The sequence below is a fragment of the Dunckerocampus dactyliophorus genome, chromosome 10 (assembly GCF_027744805.1).
Source record: "Dunckerocampus dactyliophorus isolate RoL2022-P2 chromosome 10, RoL_Ddac_1.1, whole genome shotgun sequence".
Lineage (NCBI taxonomy): Eukaryota > Metazoa > Chordata > Actinopteri > Syngnathiformes > Syngnathidae > Dunckerocampus > Dunckerocampus dactyliophorus.
In genome coordinates, this window is record NC_072828.1 from 19,793,152 (window position 1) to 19,811,320 (window position 18,169).

Sequence of the window (18,169 nt, forward strand, 5' to 3'; positions counted from 1 at the left end):
TCCTGTCGTGACAGATGTCTCAACCAAATTTGGTAACAATTGGTAAAACTGGTGGCGGGGGCTCATTTTTACAAAATTTGCAGGGGCCACTACTGAGTGAGTTCTGGGGGTTCGCGTTTGAGACCCCTGAAATATCTCATTTTTCACCAGGCCTGCCGCGCTTGCAGACTTTTGGTGAGTTTTCATGCATGGGAAGGCCCCCAAAATGCGAGGAAAGTCGCAGAATAATAATAAACTGCAGATCGTTGCAGATTGTTCATTCCAGGAAGTAGCAGCTTATTTTTTAGACGTTTTAGAAGTGACAAACTTTATACTGATGAAACTTGAATATTTGTATTTATTATTCATTTGATTAGGACAGTACATATTGATCAACATATGAGCAAAAGCATCACAGTTAATATGCCAGAATTAGCTGCAAAAGCTCAATTTCATCTGTTGTCCTAAGGCAGGCACCATAGAACACATACATTTTTTCACAAAGCGACCAGCCTGTCGCCCAAAGTCAGCTGGGATAGGCTCCAGCATACCACCGCGACCCTAATGAGGAGAAGCGGCATAGAAAACGGATGGATGGGACAATTCTTTTTTAATGAGACACATCAGAGAGGATTTTAAAATTAAAATTGAGACTACAATGTAGCAAATGTATATATATGTTTTAAGCCATTATTTTAGCCATAGCATGCCTGAATCTTTCATTTGCTCTCTGGCATTCTTAAACTTTTACACACAGAGACACACTGAGTAAGGCAAACAGTCTTGATTTATTTTCCCGTAGCCACCAACACATCTCCACATCCTTTATGAGCTTGTTGCGAAATTCAACACATGCTGTTTAAATAGTACGGAGACAGATGTGTGTGTCTCTGTTCGCAAAGTGTCACGACGCGCTCGGACCGCACTGTTTGAATCTGCTGTGTTGAGACACACATGCACACACATTATCAGCAAGGTGTGAGGTTTCTCAGCCTGAAGATAAACACTGAACATTTATGGCTTCTTCAGTTTATGGCTGTGGTTTCAGTCTGTTGGACACACTGTAGTCCTGCTGACTACACCTACAGATGAAGTACTTTGGGTTTGGGTTTGTGCGATTCAATACCTGTAAATAGACTGACCTGCAGCCGATACTGTCCAGCACTTCATTATCGATACCGATATCAATCAATACCGGTATAGGCAGAAGTTCTTCGCTCAATCAATTGTGTAATGTCTAGGTCACATATTGTGCAATGAATGAACACATTATGATTCTTTTACTCTGATGCCGATGGACGCATTTCGCAAAAAAAAACGCTACTTGTGCAAAGTAAGACTGTAATATTCAGTGTATCCGTCCATCCATTTTCTATGCCGCCATGTTTATTTTAAACGTTTTGTCTCAACAAAGTAGTCATTAAAAAATCATGACCAGTTATCAACTAAAGTAACATATCAACAAGTAACAGTAGTCTTTAAAATATAAATAATGCTGATAACTATACAATTTGGAAAGCTGCACATTTGTATGTGGCACAAACATCCATATAAGAACAAAGCCAAGTGCAATATTTGAAACTCTGGACTAATACAATCAGTAAAAATATAAATTTCAAATGTCACTGCTGGTTGCTTTTTACTTAGCTGCATGAACGCAGCGTGAATGCAACATGTTAGACTATTAAGAACCTTACCCCCTCCTCGCAGCACTTTATAGTCATAGCAAATTGCATATTTACTAGGGGTGTAATGATTCATCTACTGCATCGATGTATCGAGTTATATTCCTATGACCAAACTACATCGATCTGTGTTCGGCAAGTTGCCATTCTGGATGACATATGTCGATCTAACATAGTTTAAAAAGTAATCAATCGATTGCATCGATGCCAGGATTGGATTTAAGCGCGGCAGGCTTTATGCGGATGTGTGGTTTTTTTTTAGCACTTTTAATGATAAAGATGTTAAACGTTACTCGATTCCATCTGCCTGTCTGTGGTGTCATCCTCACATGCTAGCAGACAACAAAAGCATGGAGGCTGGCAGAGGACAAGCCGGCAAGCAAGAAATAATGAAGCTACTATTGCAGTCCAGTGTGTGGAAACACTATGGCTTTTGCAAAGAGGGAGATGTTCTAAATAAGCCGCTCGCTGTTTGTAGAATATGTAAAGGTCAAGTAAAATAACACGGCAACACAACAAATCTCTCCAACCACCTACTAAGGCGCCATGGGATTTCACGCAATGCTGACCATCCAGCACCTCTTGCATCAGCAGCTCAAGGTAACGTACGAGCAGAAAAGGTTAACGTCCTGTTAATTCAACCCGAAGTGATGGTTGCACTTTATTCAAATAAGATGTGAATGCATTTGCCATTCATTTTTGTTTATGTCTTTGTTTATATCCATAATTAATTCATACCTGATTCTCTTAGAAAAAAAAATAGCCATCTAGGAAACCTCACCTGCGCTGTCCACTCTACAGGTCTTTATTTCACAGTCACACTGGTTGAATTTAGTTTAGAGCACAGCTAAATAAACAGATGGAATTTGCGACTTTTCTCATCTCAAAGACAAACAAATAAACATGGTAGGTGTGCAACAACAGTACCTTTATTTATTTATTTAGTGACACACAAATGAAGGTGAACAAAATCGAAACATGGTGACTTTTGGCAAGTGAGCATATCACACATCAGAGAAGTGCACATACAATAGGAACAACATGTGGCTTGAAAAACAACAACTTGCCAAAACTCTCAGTCGGCAGCCTAATTTATTGGATTGAAATCCAGGGATATAAAATGAAATTGGTGTAACGGCCTTACTCTTTTTTAAATGATTGACATGTAAGAAGCTGCGGACACAAGTTGCACTTTACTTTCTGGGGGTCATCTTTCAACTTTTCAACATACTTACACACTTTGGATGATTTTTTTAGTAGCCATTATGAGCCAATAAGTCCGTTGATGTTCACAGTCTTCCTAGTGCTCACCTCAGCTCTTTTGGATTGTGCAACTGCAGCCGGCGATTTTATTAATGCGGAATAAGTATACTGTAGGTCTTCTGTTTAAAGTTAAATCCACACATCATTTTCAATTTTTTATGAACACAAATCAGGCTGATTTAGTATAAAAACAACAAAGACATTCTATATAAAAATGTCTGCCCAGCAGCATCCGGGTGGGCACCCTCTTATAGTCAGAATGGTTCAACCTTGATCACATAACATTTTCATCCAATTCGACTGCAAGGTTGATGGTTGAATCAGTCTCCTCCGAAACAAATCGTGGCTAGTATTCGACACCTCTGAGAGCACGTCATCACTCGAGTCCCGGTATCATTATCGGCAAAAGAAACGATACCGATATGAACCTCTTTTTTTCCTGCTGGTGACTATATGTTGGTATTTTATAGCAGTGACATAGCTCATCAAATAAAATGCCATAGTAAGATGTTTATTTGAAGAATTACATTTTTGTAAATGTAATGACCTATTTTACCAGCCCCAAAAGCATGTGCATTCCTGCCACCCCAATCATGGTGAGTCCTTGAAAGGAATTCTTCCCTCAAATATTGACGTGTACGCAGGGAGCCCATGTTTCTCGAGCCGCCTGGCCTGCAGTACACTTGACACCAGACTGTGACAGTAAACAAGCTGGCACTTTGCATGTGGATGCAAAGGCAAAATGAGGGGAGCTGTGAATAATGTTTTTAACTGTAATTTTGGAAGCATGTCAATACACACTCAATACCTACTTGCAGAGCACATTCAGCACACCTCCACATTCTAATTAAATCTGATGCAAGTGCTGTATGAAAAATCCTACAGCCGTCTATCATTTTATTCCGCGTATCTGTATCCGGGTAGCAGCGGCAGCCTAGACGTCCCCATCTCAAGTCACCTCCTCTGGGTGCGTTCACAATTATGTCTGGTCTGGTTAAAATGAACATTTGCTCTGATAGTACTTTTCGTTTGGTCAAGTGTAGTTGTAATCTACTGAACCCTTGGTCGGACTAAACAATCGGACCGAGACACTTGAGTGCAAGTGTGAACGCCAGCCACACCAACACAACAGACATACTGTAATGTCACCAAATGTGACGGAAAGAAACAGAAAGCTGAGTGAAAATCCTAAAAAAAAATAGCAGTTTAATGTAAGCCCAGAAGCGTACATACAAGTCATGGGAAACTTGATCTCTTTTACTGACTGGAGTTCTTATGAGTTGGGGTACTTCGGGTACTTGATTCACTTGAGTCACCCGTCACAGAGCGCATGCACAGAAACACAGACCTGTCCTGCATTTAATTCCACCCCAGAATACTACCTGGTTTCCTTTTTTAATTCAGCTAGCGGCTGCAGTGTGAGTGAAGGAGTTAACGAAGACGAGTACCAATGAGTCCCGATTCAGTAAAAAAAGGAAATCAGAACCTTTTTGATGTATTTATATAATATATATCTTTGTTACATCTCATCTGGTAAAATTCCACCACAGAAACAAAAGTCCTACGATCGAATGTACTGTAACCCGGAAGACGTTATGTTGTTTTGGAAGCATGAGTTACATCACATCATGGACACATCAGCCGCCATCCAACTGAGACGGGACTTCACGCACATGCTTTGCTAAGACGACAAGTGTGAATACTAAACTCACTGCTCTGAAGTGTGCACAAAGTATGTTTTGAAACCTTTGTGTCTGGACCACATTACCAGAGTCAAGTGTGAATGTGCCCTAATACCAAGAAAAACTCTGCCCTTACAAAAATGGCAATGCTCATAATGGTTGGAATCGGGTTATATTACGGGTTATTATTAAGTTGAACCTCGGTCAGCGTACGTCTCGGTTAGCATATCTTTCGATTCGAGTTGAAAATGTACACAAAACTTTTGCCCCTGCTCACATACACCGTTTCGGATGTACAATATGGGGCTCGTCTTGTGTAATGCGTTGCCTGAGTCAGTGGCATGGGAGGCAGGTGCCATGATGAAAAATACAGAAAAAAACAATAACATGAAATAAGTATTGATATTTCTCCATTCAACTGTATTATACCTGTAAATGTTTTCCGTACGATTCCAATCGTTTAACGTTTTCTTAAGTGAAAATCGTTGAATTTGCACATTTCCTGATCAAATACAGGGACGAAACCTAAGATGAGGCCACCGTGAGCATGGTTTCTCAGCTTAGTGCGCAAGCGCCACCTATCGTTGGCTGACGGCGCCTGCCACTTGCAGTTTGTCAGCATGTCACCAATACTATCATGTTGCGGAAATATTTATTGCAGACTATGACTTTCTACAACCTTTGTAATGTCGTTAATGTAAGTGTGACAACATTGTTCCCGCTAACCTGACAAAAAAATACATAAACATGTCATTCAGGAGGCACTTGCAGTAGTGATGGAAATTTCGGTTCTTTTGGGTCGGCTCACTAAAAAGAGTTGTCTCTTTCGGCTCCCAAGTGGCTTCTCTGATTTTTTTGTTGTCTTAAATTAATTTATTACTAAATTATGTGTATTGTGTAAAATGAATTACTAACATAAAAAAATACATGATATCAAAAGTTTTTTATTTAAATTGACTTATTTAAACCTCAATGAATAGCTACAAAAATATATTAGAATTTAATGTTATATTATAAAAACAAAAACAAAGACCCACCTAAATAGGCAAATTAGGTCAAAATAGGCCAAATATCTTCATGCAAATTTCTCACGAATGAATCGGCTCTAAGCGCACCATAGCGTGTTTAACCCCGCCTCTTCCCCTGCTCAGTGTGGACACAGAGACGCCGCCACGCATCTTGACCAATGACATTCGCCTTTAACCGACCAAAAAAAGATGAGGAAAAAACGAATCGGCTCCCAGTTGGCTCCCAACGACGCGAGCTGAATCCTGTCGTTCATTTCAAAGAGCCGATTCGTTCACTAGTGTGGCTCTCTCTTTTCCTCCTCCGTCGCTGCTCGTCCTCGCCTTTTTTGTCAATAAAGGTCTTCAATTAAGGTAAAAGTAATGTGAAATGTTCATTTATCCCATGTATTTTATGTTTTCTGCATGTAAAACTACAATTGTTCTTGTTTTGGGTTAACATTTTTCAGTCGGTTTGTATTATTTATTATGCGATTCGGGTTTTGTAGGACCTTCTGGAACAGATTAATGGCGCTAACCAAGGTTCCACTGCAATTGCAGTCTGTAGTGCACTGAGTCATACTAACAGGTGTCGTATTTGACCACTCTCATGCTAAATATGCTGAGCAAAATATGATATAAACCGACCTTTATTAGCATTTATGATATTGGGTATTTGATCGTGAAGACATACAGAATGTTGTGTACGTACGGTATGTTTCTTATACGGGAAAGTGTCCTTATTTTTTGAAAAGTAAGAAGGAAGACAATGTTACAGATGTGTTTGTGTATGTAAGGAAAGGCCAAGGGAATGTCTTGGTAAGTATTCTGCTACAAACACTGAGCCATTCCCTTGCTAACCTGCCAAGATGACCACAGAGGTGTGATCTTGCCATGCTGATCCACACACCTGGATGAAGATCACACTCTCCACTCCTGGCAGCCCCCTTCTTCTCTTTACCGCAGCAGTGGATTTATGTTTGGGGACACGTTCTTAATTTCGGGTTATGCATACAACAATGCACAATGAAAACATGTCTGTTGAATGGACCACCAGATAAGTCAGGAAACAGTTTGCATCTGACTTACAAAAAGGGAAAAGTATACCGTAAGGCGTCATTTTACACAAAACCGTATCCAACTAAAAAGAAAGACAATGTTGTTTAAATCAACCAAGTAACGAGGACTAAAAATGCTAAATTTAGGGAATGTGTCTCAAAACTTTCAAAAATGTACTGAATGATTTTCATTTCCGTCCTAACACTAGGAACACTGGGAGGACAAGCATGTGAACAGGAATTCTTTTGTCAAAATAGCGTAAAGAAACAAAAACAGAGACCAGTCCAAGGTGTACCCCGCCTCGCCCTCGCCCGAAGTCAGCTGGGATAGGCTCCAGCATATCCGCCACCCTAGTGGGGATAAGCGGCATAGAAGATGGATGGATGGATGGAAACAAAAACTGATTTTAAGATGATTTTAAAAACTTAGACTCATTTCTTCTTATGGGAAAATAATGGGGGATATACCACAAAAAACACATTTGTGATGTTATTTCCTGAAATACTAATACTACTTAATGTCAAAGGCCTGCAATGTTAGATATGTTACACTGTGACGTTTCTTATTTTAAAAGAAATGAACTTGACTGTTCTTTGTGCTTTGTACCACAAATGTACTTTGAATTATATGGAAACCCGTTTCAATTTACAGTGACCCACAACAAGCAAAATTTATACTAAAACCGAAGTTGAAATATTGTTGGAACTCTAAAATTGTCATAAAAATGGGAAATGCAGAAAAAATTGCTTCACAACAAAAAAACTTTAGATTTGTCCTTTCCTCATACCAATTTATCTAAATGCTCGACTGCATAAGTGCCCAATTATTCAATGAAGATGATAAATATACCATCAGAAAGCCTGCTCTACTGCAAGGAAATAATAATGAAAAGCAACAGGAAAAGTCTGCACTAGCTGTAAATCAAGCCTGTGATGCAAAGTAATAAATACACTGCTCTTGTCATTAACACTGGCGATGCAATCTCGTAGTAAATATGGCCCATGTCAACAGCGGGCTACTGGGAAGCAACTTAAAAGGATTGTGATTGCATTGTTTACATCAAATTATTTATTATTAATGTTAATACACTGCCCCCGATGGAAAGGCAGCGCAGCGAAACGATGAAGGGCACATAGAACGCAGGTAGACATGTAAGAAGTGCTATTTTCGTCTGCTACATTCATTATGTCTGACGTGGTCTGCGCCCCACCGCTGTGTGATCACCTTGTTTTCAACTATTTCATGTATTTATGCAACATACCATGCACACTCGCACAATTGGCACAAATAACTTCAACCCCATGCACTGTCATTTGCTTTAATCTGCCAAACAATGTACAAAGATACCGAGCGTGTACAAGTATGTGGCCATATTGAAATGTTTGACCCCCATTCAAACACGAAATGAAGCAAACTGCGTCTAGGTCACGTCGTTGCAACCCAGCAATTAAGATTTTTGCTTTGTTACAAATGTCAGGCTTTCCCTAGTAAAGGCCAAAAGCCCATTGACTGTCACTACAGCACAGCAATATTTTCATACCTCGTAAAGTAATTCATAAAATACAGTAAGAACAATTTAACTGTAATATTTCACACCCTATTAAAGCAAAAGTATTGTTAAAAGGATTTAAAATGACCTTTCAGTAGCAAAAATTTAGCTTTTGGGAGTTAGCTAGCTCCTTCACACGTTGGCACACTGCTGATTTTGGGAAGCCATATCCTGTGATTGTCACATGACTGTCACATGACAACCACTTTAGGTGGCACCTAAAACTGTATATTAACTCCTAACACCCGATCCCAAAGACCTATTTATATGTCTTTTAAGTGTTTTTGTACGAGAGGCAAAAAGAGGTGATCACTCAACTGCACACTAGCAGATGTCACGTTTAGAGCAGTTTTAAGCCATAAAAACAGCCACAAGGTGGCAGAAATTCATTTGATAAGAGCTCGGCATGGATCTTTTGCATGTAAAAAAAACACACTCGACAGCAAGGAGGAAGTGGAAGCGCATGAAGAAGTCTAGCATGTAGAAGGTTACGCATTGTAGGAAAGTTTTGACGCACACACACACACACACATGTGCGCGCACGCACGTGTGCACACACATGCACACACACAGTTTAGTTCCAAATGTGAAAATTGTAAATAAAGTGATTGCGGTTTGTCTTCCCCTCCATCCCTTCTAGTAAAATGCCAGGCTCTTTGTCAGAAGACAAGCCAACATACTCTCAGTGCGGACGACCGCTATCTGCATGTTCCTGCCAAGCCCAAATCTTCCTGGTCCTCCTGTTGCCTCAGTGCCTTCTTTACTCCAGTGACCTTGGCTTATACATTTTACCGCTTGCTTACAAAGCAGTGCAAACATTGAAGCGACTATTTTGTTCATATAAACAAAAAGGAAATGAGTGTTCAATAAAAAAAAAAGGTTTCTCAATTTTCATTTGAAAGAAAGCAAGAAAATTTTAAAGTCAGGATTAAATTTGTGTTTCAAATACCAAATAAAAGGAAATTTGAGGTCAAATGGTTGAGTCAGCATGAGAAATAAAAGGTTCACTACCAGTTTGTGTGTGTGTGTGTGCAGGTGTGTGTGAAGGTATCACTTCGGTTCGGTAGCAGCCAGCTAGCGGCGAAATAACGCTCCACACTTCATTAGCGGCAATGAGGTGAGCTGCTCATCTCCTCATTGTTAGCCTGCGCTAAGCTGCAGTAATCCCAAACAAAGGGCCAGGGCCTCACAGCAGCCTGCATGGATTAGACCGCTTTCTAGAAACATCCGAGAGAGATTCATTCACATTCAAATTGGCCTGTAAACAAAACCAGGAGTGGTCGAGAGAGAGAGACACGAGTGTGTGATGGAGTGAGAAGCATCTGGGATGTATACATGTGTCATAATAGCTGGAATTTGTGTGCTGAGCCATGAGCTTTACTGCTAGTGGGCTCCAGTGCGGGTCGGAAGCTCCGCTGTCAGAGCGCGAAAGAGATAGGGTTCTCCTGCATCGCTGTTGTTTGTAGTCTTATTTTCTATATTATTGTCAATACGTGCACAACTGCCCTTTCACACTTCTATTGTATTGTACTGTATGCCTCAGTGGCTGCTTAAATGAGACTGTTTTAAAATGTTAAGAAATGCAGAAAAACTCCACCTGTTTACAGGAAAACGGCCTTTTTATAAGTGAACTTTTACCATTGTTGTTTGATTGTAAACACTCAACACAACACACATTGTAAAGTATGTCACACCTATTTGTGAAGGGCAGAGCACAGGGATGTTGTTACATGCGTCAAGATACGCTTACTCTGACCTACAGAGAAAAATTACAAAAACTCTACGAAGACTATTACTAACACTAAAATAATACTGAAATGATCAACCCAGTTATATGTACAATATTAAGAATGCAGTTTTGGATAAACTGGAAGGACATGCAACTGATCGCAATGAAAAACACTGTCGTTTCCACAGATAATGTATGTAACGTGCATGAAACACATTTTTACTAGATTGTTCTAAACAGTAAACACAGGAGTCACTGCTATAAAGTAGTATTAGTGCCAGACTAAAAAAAAAAAGAAATATAGATGTTACTGCAAGAATAATGTTGAAATATAGAACATTTAAGTTAAAATATTAAAAGACAAAGTTGGAATATTATGAGAGGGTAAATCAATTATTTATCTCGTTTGCTTTTGTTATTTTTACTCCTATGAATGGGTAATGGGTCCTGTTAAGTAGTGCCTATCAAAACTGTTGATTATGTGCTCAGTGGTTAACCTCACGTCATGTGCACAAAAAATATGTGTAAAGCGTAGTGTCAAATTCCCAATATTCGACTTCAACACCAGCAAGCAGACTTTGTATATTAAATGCCATACATTCACTTTAATCTTACTATTTCTTCATCAGCTATGCAACAGAAACATTTGTCAAAGTTTTGTCAAAGCTGTGTAGCACCACAATGCAAAGCTTTGGGGTGTCATCATAACAGAATAAACTCTGTAAAGTAGCTTTAAAAAGTGAATGTCCTACACAAACCTAAACACAACAGTCTCTCTCCAGGGACCTGCCGTACATTAATGATGTAGTATGTACGGTTGTGTAATAATATCTGTTAAAGACACTTGTAGTTGGCAGCTGAACAAACCCAACAAAACAGGATTTCAGTCCAAGCTGTTATTTCTCAAGAACAGACACAGACTTTGAATAATCACATCAAATATTGATGATGAAGTTGATGTTCTAAAACAGGATTGTCCAAACGTTTCCACCGAGGGCCTCAAAATAAAAAAACAATTACACAGAGGTAGTTTTATTTGATATTCTTCAGCATTTGTTTACTTGATTACACCCTACAAGCAATGCAATGTAGGTCATAATATGCTATGTAGTTAATATATTTACTCAGCTTTGTGTTATAGCTGACAAAGCAAATACTTTGCGATTTTTCTGATGCGAAGACTTTGTGTATAGTATATGCTAAACTCAACTGCGGGCTGCAAATGGCCGCCAGGGCAGACTTTGAACAAATCTGGTCTAAAAACCATTTCATTGTGTGTGAAACTTCATCTTCAGCATTCATCATCAAAACGCACGTATAAGTTTATGCTTGTAATGTTTAGATTACTTCAATATAGAGGTTTACGACGTTCCGAGTTCCGACGTCTCGTGGTTACGGACATGGTCCCATAAATTAATCAAAAATTAGAACTGTTGTAATTCAGCCACATTGGATTTTTGCGCATGAACCATCTTTTTAAGGTCATGCCACAACATCTCAATAGGTTCAGTTCAGGACTTTAACTAGGCCACTCCAAAGTCAGTCTCCAAAGCTGGTGTGTTTTGGATCACTGTCCTGCTCCAGAACCCAAGTTTGTTTCAGCTTGATGTCACAAACAGATGGCCGGACATTCTCCTTCAGGATTTGTTGGTAGACAGCAGAATTCATAGTTCCATTTATCACAGCAAGTCTTCTAGGTCCTGAAGCAGCAAAACAGCCCCCGACTATCACACTACCACCACCATATTTTACTGTTAGTATGATGTTCTTTTCCTGAAATGCGCCGTTACGTTTTTGCCTGATGTAATGGGACACACACCTTCCAAAAGGTTCAAGGTTTGTCTCATCAGACCACAGTATTTTCCCAAAGGGATCATTATCAAGATGTTTTCTGGCAAAATTGAGGGGGGAATTACTTATTCACATATAACACTTTTTCACACCACTATAAAGTTATTCTCTTTATCTTACTTTTTCCATGTAATTATTGCATCTAATCTTTGTTACTGTTTGTTCTATGTCCTTCGTGTGTTTTGTGTACAGTGAGTGAGTGAGTGACATAGGATGAAGATCTGACTTACACTCAAACTCAACACATCACATTCCAGGAACGCAACTTGTTCCTAACCCAGGACCATCTGTGCAATGCTTTGCTGGCTTCAAAGCTCTCGTGTGTGTGTTGTTCTCGTATGATTCACCAAGATTGCAGACATTTTGATGCGGATCCTCCAAACCTGTGTGCATTGACTGCAGCAACAAATGAATGGTATTACAGGACATTTGGACAAGTGCTTCCCCCATTGCTCATGCTTCACGTGCATGACCAGGTTCAGGTAGAGTTAAAGTTGTGGAAAAGCAAATACACTTTTAGCAGGAAAATGGCTTTGCTGAAATATTTTAACGTATGAGTTAAAAACTGATGTCTTTAAATAGCACTTTCTGTCTGGTAAGCGTGGTACAGCTGCAGTAACAGGCTGCTCAAAGCATCCATCAAAGACAGATGTCGTTCGTTGAACCCGACTGCTCGCTGATGCGACTGGATCAAGCAACACCATCAATCAAATCATGGAAAATTATAATTTAAAGAAGACTGTCACGTCTTCATCTTGCTGATCTGAGATCTGATGATCTTTTTCCCCTTCTACTGCTGGCCAAATCTGCTTTATTAGCCAATTCCTTGATGCCCTTCAATCTACAGTACTTGAAATTAATGGCCACTGGCACTTTTGATTATTCTTAGCTATCAATCATATTTTTTTTGCTGTTAAAATGATCTAAGGGGTATACAGTATTTAGTTAATCTGATCCTTTTCATCTGGTTTTTCCCCCTAAAATAATTGTATGATAGTTATAATTTGTTACTATGTAGTAGTGGTGTCACGAGACACTCAGTTCACAAGACAAAATAATACACGAGACAAGATGAGATTTTAACATTACTTTTAAGAAAAGTACAATGAAAAATATGATGATAATATATTGCAATCCACTATTTTAATTTCTACTGCATTACACTCTTCTGCACTCCTCTCCACCCACTGAGACAATGAGACTGTATGACTGACAAAAGGGCTCACTCCGTTCATGCCGTTGTTCTATGGAACAAACGCGTGCGAGTGTGAGTGAGTGAACTCCCTTCCTGCCCGTTTAGAGGGCGAGAGAGGAGGAAAACAGACACACGTGCACATGGCAATATATTGAGGCCAGCAAAATTATCAAGTTCATTTTCATTTATTGTGTGATTAATGAATTAATTTATTATTGTCCCAGGCCGAGTGCCCACGACACATTTTTTTTCTGAACGAGAAATCTTGTCATGTTTTAATCTTGCAAGATCTTGTGACACCCCCACTATGTGGTCATGTAGGGCAACATGGGTGGCATTAGCGATACCAACAATCCATCATTGTAGTTGGTTGTAATTAATTATTTAACTTTCTAAGAGTTTGTTTTTAGAAAAAAAACATGTAAAAACTAGCATCATAACAGGGGTGTGTTCACTTTCCAAATGCACTGCTGCATTTTTGATTAATCAAATTTGATTTGAAAGGTTTTAGGTTAAGTTGTCCAGGTAATGGTAATCCACAATGGTTGAACCAAGGCAACTGAACTCTCTTGTTTGTTGAAGTCGTTTCACCTTTAATCAATAAGGCTTCTTCAGTTCTACATTTTTTAAGTGTTCAGTCTCCCTATTTATGTGTCTGGTGGGTGTGTCCCCTGTGGGTGATCACAATAAGGTTGTTGTTTTGGTTGTTTCCCAGCGTGGATGGTGAACAACCATTCTGCATAACAATGGGGCGTCCACCTGCCATGGTGGCAAAACAGCTCGTTAGTGGCCACTCCTTTCGTGGATTGAGACAATCTTTGGGGAGAGATTTTAGCACATTGTTGCACAAACCTCCTCTTCTGTTTCAAGAGGGCCTTTCGAGTTTGACGTAAATGGTTTCTTTCACACCGCTTTCAAACCAGCGGTACTCCCGATCCAGAATTTGGACAGTGTTCTTCTCAAAGGAATGTCCCTTCTTTTTGAGATGCAAATGAACTGCTGACTGTGGGCCTGAAGAAACTGCTCTCCTATATTGTCTCCTACCCTGTAGATCGTGGAAAGAGTCAAACTTAGCCTGGCGCCTTAGGACATCCTGACATACGACCATATAAGCAGGCTGATGTTACAACCAAATAAAGTAAAACGCGACCTTTGCATGAACCGAAGGCAAGAGGTCATCAAATATTTGTGTTTGGAGTGTTTTGTTTAATCTGTTTATATGGTATTCTTTGTTGAGATTCCAGGTATGTGTACTTTATAAAAGATCCAAACAACTGTTTGTGTGTGTGTGTCTTCCTGTCTGCTGTTCCTGAACAAACAACGAGAGAACTGCTGACCATCATCCTTTCTGTGCTGGTGATCAACTTCTGTCGTGCAAATTTTAAGTCCATGTTTGCTGTGACAGGCCCATTGGAAAATGTTGTTATGTGTGGAATTAATTTTCCCCACCAGTATTTTTGTGTTTGCAGTGTTGAAGTTTTTCATTTCGACGTTCGACATTCTTCTCAACACACTATTTTGTTTAACAGGAATACCAACTATATTCTATTGGTATAATTACACTGGCAATATTTCCATTCATCCATTTTCTATGCCGCTTCTCCTCATTAGCGTCGCGGGAGCATGCTGGAGCCTATCCCAGCTCACTTCGGGCGACAGGCGGGGTACACCCTGGACTGGTCGCCAGCCAATCACAGGGCACATATAGACAAACAACCATTCACATTCAAGCAAAATACAAAATTCCAATTCCATTGAACACTTGCAACCACATACAGGTGCAAAAGTTAATTTATTTCAGTAGTTCGATTTAAAAAGTAAAATTTGTATTATATAGCTACACTATACATAGAGTTTAATATTTCAAGAATGTATTTTTTAATTTGTTAATCGTTTTGATACAGCTAAGAAAGAAAAAACAAATTCAGTATCTCATCAAATGTGAAAAATTGTGAAAAAGTTCAATATTGTAAACTACTGGTTAGTGCTTTAATCAGCAAGTGAAAACTTCTGAATTGAACCCCTGAAATCAAATAACTTTTGCACGATATTCATTGTCAATATTTATGCCCCTGCATATTCATGAGCGTATATTCAGTGTCATTTCAAATACAACTTCATTTCTGCCATTTGCATAAAGAGCAGCTCGCATTGTGACTCAAATCTGAATCTTTATACAAATATACATCCAATCTGACTAAGATACCATCGTACTAGCGATTATTTCTAACTTTCAATGGATATTTGGATCAGCCAAAAGTTAAAACAGTAGGAAAGAAGAGATAAGGAGATTTGTAGATGCACAGCAGGATAAGACAGATGTCTTCTGCAGGACAAAAGTTTTATTTTCACACAAGACACCGATTGAAACCAAGTGGCATATTTCGAAGAGTGAAAGTGACGTTTTCAAACCCTAGAACACTACCAGCTGTCAAGCATTTAGGTGGTAGCATCATGTTCTGGGGCTGTTTAGCTGTCAGTGGTACCTGTACACCGTCCAGAGTGGATGGAATCATAAATTAGGAGAACTACCTCCAAATTCTTCAAATGCACTTCAAATCGACAGATGGGTGTTCGAACGGGACTGGTTTCAGAATGGGTAAAGCAGGCTAAAATTTAGTTTTTGGAATGGTCTTGACCTGAACCGTACAAAACATTGGTGGACCATGCTTAAAAGCCTGGCTTTTAAGCATGGTCCACCAATGTTTTATGTCTATGTCTACATGTATGTCAGGAAACCAACCAGTTGAAATTAATTTGACCAATTCTGCTAAGAAGAGTGGTCCAATAGCCAGAATTATGCCAGAAGCTTGTTGATGACAATAAAAAGGATGACTTAAGAGGCACAGGTATCAGTATGAGTGTATGTAAAGTAACAAAGTCATTTAATTAATTGTGATTAATGAGAACCATCGTCCTGTACAATAAAAATAAACATAATGATTCAAAATAAGACTCTTTTTCTTACATACACAGTTTTCTCTGCGAGCATGGTGACGACCGAGGTGTTGTGCATGTCTGTTGTGGCGCCGTGTGTCCTATTTTTGTCAGACACTTCGTCCATACTGCAAAGTCCTTATCTAGCGTTGCCTCGTCCACGCTATAAAGCCAAAGTGAGTCCAGTTGTCCAGCTCAGACCTCACGGGCTGCATTTACACTATGTCAAGTTGCAGGCTGCAAAATATGACCCGGTGGGCTGCAAATGGCCTACAGCCTGCAAGTTTGACACCACTGCTCCAAATAATGCACAAAGTCAGGGAAATTGCAGTAATACAGTGATGTTTAAGTGATAGCGCAAGCAAACGGGCCAAAACCCGCGCTCGGTGTGAGTGCAGGCAAGTTGGGGACAGGAGTCTTGCAGGAGTCCGTCATGGTTTGAATGGCATAGTGTGATTTCTCATATTGTACTGAGCAGCCAGGACAGAGACGTGTGTACTGCTAAGTGTGTCTGTGGTCTTCACATTTTTGCTCTTTGCTATTATGAATGAATGTAGAGCCACAAATGATCTTCTTCCACTGTTATAAGTGCAGCGAAAGATGAACTGACCTCGTGCATTTGACACCTTTGAACTTTTGTTTTGTTTGATTGTGCCTGTTTAAATGTGCTTACAGTCAACTTGACTGTAAAGTCATAACTTTTACCAGTTTGTCAAAGCTCCCATGGCACCACTGGGCTCTTTCTGTTGCTCTTCTAGCAGCCTGGCTATCACATTGCACATCCTCTGCGGATGGGTTTATAATTAAAGTTGCTCTAGTTCTCTAATATGACTGGCATGTCTGTAATTTAGAGTATATAGCACAGATTGATCAGATACCAAGTCAAAGTCTTATTTCTTCCCCCACTAAGCCTATTCACAGCGAGAGCACTGATCCTCTCGGCCTGTCTCTGTGTCATCCACTGTGTTTGTCTCTGAGGCTTAAAATCTCCAGCAGCACTTATATCCTGCTGCTTTTCTCTCCTCTTTTTCCAATCTGCCCTTGAGTCTTGTGACCGACCCATCCTGGTCATTGCTGTGTTATAGTTTCCAAGAGCTTTGTCACAAATTCAGTTCAGCCGCAGCATTCATTCTTCGAGTGGATTATGTCCTGTTGAGTTTGTTGCAATTTCTTGCAAATTTCTTCATTCCACTTCAGATATTATGCTGTAATAAATCACTGAACAAACTCTCGTAAATATACTGTGCATTTAGTATATAATAATCGGCCTTGAGCAAATCTATGATGACATATTCCACCTGTTTTTTTTCTGTTTTACCAGTTAAGTGTCTACTATACTGTGTTCCCATTTGCAAATGTCTCAAATATGACAAGTGTAAGTTTGTTGTTTGTTTTGCTGAGATTATTGGGGGTGAGTCGTTAATATATTTAACTGACTTTGATTGTCTTTGACCACGATTAATGGGGTGTCATGGATGAGGATGGTGACTGAGCACCTCACCAGCGGAAGGTTGCACACACACACACACACACACACACACATGACCCCTTTGATAGACAGGGAGTGCTCACCTTGCGATGATTGGTGACATCCAATATGTTTGGTCTGGGATCATCCCCGGTGTGCCCATTGTGGCTTCTGTTAAACGCTTTATTGATTAGCCATGAGTTAATTACAAATGACATGAACCGTGGACAGATTGAGGTCGCTTGTCCGTGACTGCATACCTGCAGGCTCACATCTCAACCTCAGCAACTTATGTTGGGTTTCATGGTCCCCCCCCCCATTAGCATACGAGCATCCGTGACATTTCACAGTGCATGCGATATGTGATGAGGGGATTGAAGTTAAATAGGTCGGATTAAAAACCGGAGCTTTCAAGTGTATGCACCCTGACTGTTTAATTCTATCAATTGCAACTTGACTGGAAATTGTATCAAATCCACAGCAGACCTTTGTAGAATAATGTATTCTGGATTTAAGCTCCATTGTAAAATCTATGAGACGCCTTCACATGATGTGCTTGGCTGCAGCCTGAATACAAACTCTCACCTTTGACTTTTGCATTCATTAACTTATTAAAATACACCACTACTACTACTACTATTAATAATAAGAAGAAGAAGAATAATAAAACAGGCAACCAGCACTTTCCAACATGTTTTTTCTTTTCATGCAGTGTCACTTTCTCTTTGACATTGCCATGTACTGCAAAAGGAAAAAGGAGCGCAAAGA

General features: G+C 39.7%; 1 long non-coding RNA gene across 4 annotated transcripts in view; it reads left to right on the top strand.

The window, feature by feature from the left end:
- LOC129188398 (uncharacterized) overlaps positions 1–18,169 on the top strand; it is a 222,253-nt gene that overhangs the window by 134,506 nt on the left and 69,578 nt on the right. The gene's annotated exons all lie outside the window — the stretch shown is intronic.